The sequence below is a fragment of the Melospiza melodia genome, chromosome 1, assembly GCF_035770615.1.
Source record: "Melospiza melodia melodia isolate bMelMel2 chromosome 1, bMelMel2.pri, whole genome shotgun sequence".
Classification (NCBI taxonomy): Eukaryota; Metazoa; Chordata; class Aves; order Passeriformes; family Passerellidae; genus Melospiza; species Melospiza melodia.
In genome coordinates this window covers 37,111,968-37,117,967 of record NC_086194.1, presented here as the reverse complement: position 1 = coordinate 37,117,967, position 6,000 = coordinate 37,111,968, and positions in this window count along the sequence as shown.

Sequence of the window (6,000 nt, the reverse complement as noted above, 5' to 3'; positions counted from 1 at the left end):
TGTGTCTACTGAGGCAGCACCTAAGGTCACGGCAAGCCTTGGCAGAGACCTTGCAGACCTCCCTCTCCCCCCCCGTTGCTTGGATTTGGAAGGCCAGTGGGTTAGCAAACGACAAGCTGCTCTCCCCCAAGCTGGGGAGAGCTACCTGGTGACCTTCCAGAAGACAGTGCCTACCAGCCTTTGCCCTGGCATCAGTGACTTGCCTGCTTCAGGAAAAATAAAGGAAAAGAAAAGCAAAAAACAGTTTTGCTCCTTCACCTATCCCAAAATTACAGGCAGAGGGTCAGTTGTTCCTTACCCAGGAGACCACTGCAGCATTATTTGGCTTGTGACAGGCACCCAGAGCAGCTGAGAATTTTGGATCTGGGCTCAGAGGCAGCCGCTCTTACCGGCCAGATACTGTGGACCAAGCATGGAGTTAACACTGGTGCTCGTCAAGGTGCCTTGGATGGTAGATATGGTGCCTGATCAACTGGTTTTCATGCTCCAACAGAACTGGCATTTTCTACTCTAGGCTGGAACATTGTGTTCTTCCTCCCTTCCTTCTCCAACCCTGTGAGTGGCCACATACTGCAGCAAGCATGCATATTGGTAGGACCTTCATGTGGGATCAAGGGTTAGGATGGCTTTACCAAGGATCCCACAGTGACTATGGGAATGGGGACAAGTCCAATGGCATGCCACGCAGTATGTGCCCCAGGGATGACATTGAAACAGTCCAGGACACTGCAAGGGTACCTCTCTCATGAGGAAATGACAGGAGTCAGAGGAGATGGTCCTCTCTGGGTCACCAATGGTTAAAGATACTCTGAGATTGACACATAGCGATAGGATAGTCCAACTTCTGTCCAGAACCACAAACTCCAGGAGTCTTGTGCCTTATACATAGTTTTTATGGACTTTACAAGTTCAAGGAGTGTGAAAATATGACATAAATATATATATATATATATATATATACACACACACACACACACACACACACACACACACTACACTCAAGCTGAAGCAAGAGTACTGTGCTGAATGGTGCTGTGCACTTCAGTAAAGTATTAATATAATAGGAGGTGTACCAGCTTAGCGTATAAAATATTCCTCATTCTCATCCTTGATTTTAATTTGTTTTAATTTGTTGAGGCATATACCACAGGTTGAGCATTTCAGGTCATTTAAGGAGTTATGACCCAGCACCATACCATGGCTACCGTATTCCAAAAGACTGAACATCACTGTTAATCACAGCTTCCCAGCAGATCCAGAGAGGGAATACCATAAAATTGTTTAGTAAACAGTGCATCTGCTTTGAATAAAGATGAAAGCCCAATTTGAAATATTTGAAAGTAATTTTTAAAGAAAAAAGAAAAGGCATAAATTCTTATTACACGTTTCCACAAAATCCTTTTCTGCTGCTATTACAGTGTGCCTTCTTGGGATAAATGTGTGGTTTACAGCATCTACATTACAATGTATAACTTTTAGCAGTCACTCATGCTGTAACACATGCAGAGACACTTTTTTCTCCTCAAACTTCTTTTGGATATGATTTCTTAAGGCTTGTCTACTTGGAGAAAGTTAAGCAGCATAGCAATTCCAGGATAACTACTCTGTGATAGCTCCCTGTAGACACTTCATTGCAATAAAAAAAAAGACTTTATTTGGGAGTAATTACCATGCATTTTGACTAGTGAAATAATTATTCTAAAATAAAACCCAACCTAATTCCAAAATAAAGTATATACACCCATGCAGGAGTTTTTGTCTTTTTGCTTGGGGTTTTAGATTTTTAACCACAGAATATGAATTCTGTACATGAGCAGTTAGAACACTTTCTTTTTCCCCTAGAATAGATATGTCAGTCCATTTTCCCTGATAGATGAGGTTATGATATTGAGTTAAAAAAAGCATATGTCACCTGGATTCTTGTTACTTTGAAATGTAGTTTTTCTCAGTCCAAAATATTTGTGTTGGCAGCCTGTAACAGGCTGATGTGCCTTTCCTTGACAAGGATTTTCCATTCCTTGGTAACAGGAGGACTTGTCCTCCCCAGCATATTCTTTAGATAGGAAATCTGTAGCTGGAAGCCAAAGTGTTACAAATTTTATTTGGAACAATCTGGGACCATGCTGGAAATTATCTTCTTTTTTGTATATCTCTAGCAAAAAGAACAATTGTTTCTGGCCCATAAATCCAGAAGAATCAAATTGTGACGGGCAAGCTCTTATCTAATAGTGTTTTGTCTCTCTTTTCCCTCTAGATGCAACTGGCTATTTATTTTAAGCAATTGGGTAATAGACAAAGATTTGAGAAGGCCTTGATGCTTTGCCTGTTAAGCAAAGCTGAAATAGCTCTCCACCTGGTCGAGACACCAGCCAGCCACAGGCATCTCTCCTGGTCTTGTAGCACCGATCTTTCTCCAAGTTCACTCAGGCATTTCTTACCTCCTGTATTTATGACCTCTCCTGCCTTTGTATTTTAACTGGTTCTGCTCTCAGGCTGTGGGTGGAGAGAAATGTGTAAAACCACCTGCCCATGATGATGTGTTTCCATTCAGCTTCAGGAAAAAAGGTTTATTCAGTAATTAAAAACTCTATTTTGTCTTTGGATGTGCCTAAACGCTTCTAGCAGAGTATAAGACATGCAAACATTCCATTCCTCATCCATCTTGCTGGCCTGCCTTTCCCTTTTAAAGCTATGTAATTCTGTAATTTTGGTGGAAGGTGATCTTCAGGGTTCTTAGTCCTTTCATAATATGGCCTTTCATTTCCCTTCTTACCCTCTAGTATTTTGAAGATCTGGCAGCAAGGGCTGTTTCAGATACAGAATGTGTTTCTGATACTAACAGTGTTTTAATACACAAGCCAATGGAGATATTTAAAGCATCCCATAAACCATAAGGAGTTAAATTCAACTGTCTTCAATATGAATCAGCTTTATGTGCAGATGAATTGCCAGGCAAAGAGCAAACTGCAAATGTTGCTCCTAATTCTGTGTACACCAGCATTTTTGGTAATTTTTAAACATTCTATATTATCTTTTAAACAACAGATGGTGTTAATAAAATTATAAACCACACCCCATAAAATACCAAGCAGCAATAGCATTTTCCACGGAAATAATACAAGGTATAATATTTCTGCATTTATGAAAAGCTGAGCCTGAAAAACATTCAGGTTGCAAAAGATAAGACCCAAAATACTCCTTTTCATTTCTTGTTAATGCGGCTTCAGCATTTTAATTAGTATCAATTACTGGGAATGCAGTTTTTGATGTGTTTTAACTTGCTCAAAAGTTTCAAAAAAGAAAGTTTTTATTTGTTTGGTATTAGTCTCACTGCAAGTTCAGATGTGCAACATGTAAAAAAAGAATCTACTTCAAGAAATGGAGTTTGCTTTTAATCATTTAAACTGAAAGAGATGGATGACATGTTAAGTTTTCTGTGAGCTCTGAGTATTAAATTACTTAATAAAAGAAAAGTAAAATTTGGCAATGCTGGATAAGTAATCAGAAAATAATGAAAACACTCTTAAATAGGTGACAAGTCAAAGCTCTTTCTAAAGGGCCAATTCATATTCCAGGAAATCTCACATTAACTTTGACTGAAGCAAGAGCTTTTGGTTCTTCCACAGATGGAAAAAAATACAGACTAGTTAACGTAAAGATCTTTATTCTACTGACATTTTTCAACAGTTTATAAACTAGATGGAAATACACTGGCTTTCTCCTTCAGACTAAACTTGTGGTCTGAATATCACTCCAGAAGAACACTACAGTAGTTTCTCAGCTACAGTATGGATATGAAGACATATGGACAAAACAAGTGTCTTCTATACATGCAGGAGAATGCCACCAAGCCTGTCATCACTTGGGTCATTCAGCACTTCCTCTGTCTATTTTGAGACCAGCCTGCTGCTGTATCACACTATGCTGAAAGGAGAATCTGTTTCTTCTCTCCTCCATCTATATTTCTGATATTCACAAGGCAGTTCTCTTTCCCCCAGAAGCCCAGCAGTAATGGCAGATCTGAAAGAAATGGAAGTGGAGAGTGTTTGTTACAGAGCTGGACAAGGAGTCTGGAAGTGAGGATGTGAGTGTAGCTAGACTCCAGCACAATGAAGTGTGAACCCAGTCAGACTCTGCACTTAATTATGGAAAGTAGTGATTATGCAGGATGAAAGTCTCGTCTCAGCCAACTGCTGCCAGGTCTACCTGTCTTAAGGTGTTCCAGCAAGGTGTGTGGCTGAATCCTCGTAGCTCCACCCTCCTTTTGCAGTCTCCTGTGGCATGTGTGCATCTTCATTTTATAGTCTTCAGGGCTAGTCCTCTGAGTGCAGTTTGTATGAGTCAAGACACTCATGCTGGCATTAGCGAGATCAGAATCTAGCCATTTGTATGTCTGAGCACATATTCTCCTTGAAACAAGTTTGTGGTAGTGTATTCAGGAATGTTTCACATTCAGGTTCAGATCTGGTTCCAGCTGGAGTTCCCTTGTAATGTTCCAAATCTCATTAAGTTAATGAGAGTTTTTTCCAGCAATTCCAACGGGATTCCCTGTTTCTGTGCCCACATCCTCAGCTCAGCCGCACACTCGGGACGCCAGGATGAGCGTTGGGAGCAAGAGGTCAAACTCCATCCTGGCTGCTCCCTTTGCAGCAAGGAGGTAAGGCAGACAAGTAGCCACCCCTGCCTGCCTCCCTCATACCTTGCTTTCTCCTGCTCCCGAGTTTTTTCTGTTTATTGATACAGTCAGAGACTTGAATTTAGGAATGCAGGGGTAGGACATGCAGAAGAAAAATTACACATGAATTCTGTGGGGAGTGCACACTGACCTTATGGTGATGGGAAACACTGTGACCCCCACCTACAGGTCAAGTCCAAGCATTTAACACGTTTTTTTTTTTTCCTTTCCGACTACATTATCAAATTGCCCTGTCACACCTGGCTGCCTTGTTGACCATTCCAAAATAAAAGAGAACAGCAGATAGAAGAGCTTGCCCTCAGATGAACTGGGATGGCTGGAAACCTTGCACAGCAGGTGACAAAGCTGACATTTTCATGGAAAGAAGACAGTAGCAATCAGGACAGTCTAACCAGTACCTTTAATGAGAACTAGATTCACCCACACAAACAAGTTGAATGGACTCAGAGATACGTATCTTCTCATATCCAAATCATATACTTCCTATTAGCAGTACAATTATTATACAGACTCACTGAGAGAAGACAATCTTCCTAAATATTTATTTAGTGTTGATAGAATTGCTTACAAAACCTTTCTCTCATTCTGAGAACCCCTTACAAGACTCCCTTGTTCCCAAGTTCATTATTGCTACTTATATTATTACTGTAAATCTTTCTAATGCCTCAAATGCTTGGCTCAGAAGAACATTTTTATAATGAGGGTGGGGCAATGCAAAACTTTTCCTCTCCTAATTCATTGCTAAATTGTATTTGCAAGTTCAAATGCCAGAGTGATGAAATCACAATATTATTCATTGGATTTTGTTTGATTATTTGGTAGCGTTGTAGGGAACGTATCTATAAAACAACATGAAAAGCAAAGCAATAGAGCTGTAGGGGTTTTCCGGAATTTCTCTTCCGCACACATCAATTTTACTGGATGACTGTCCTGAAAGATTTATGCTTTGTGTTTTGAGGGCCAGGTTTTAAATGGCTTCACAGAATAAAAATATTAAAATTTAAATGCAACTTTAAAAATGTGTGTTGGACCTTTGGGCCTTCTGAAGAGGTCAAGTTCAAGACACTTATAAAAAGACCATTCCCAGAGAGACTGCATGGGAAAGCCTATTAACATTACTGCTTTCCCTTTATTTCCCCTTTGATCATAAAACAAGGTTATGGGTGGCAAAAGCTGTAATGGTGGGAAGATCCCAAATAGGATAGTATGATTTAATCTACTGAATATAAAAAAACCCAAATTACCAACAACAATATGGTGGGTTGCCAAGAAAGAATATAACTACAAAATACCTTACTAAGGAG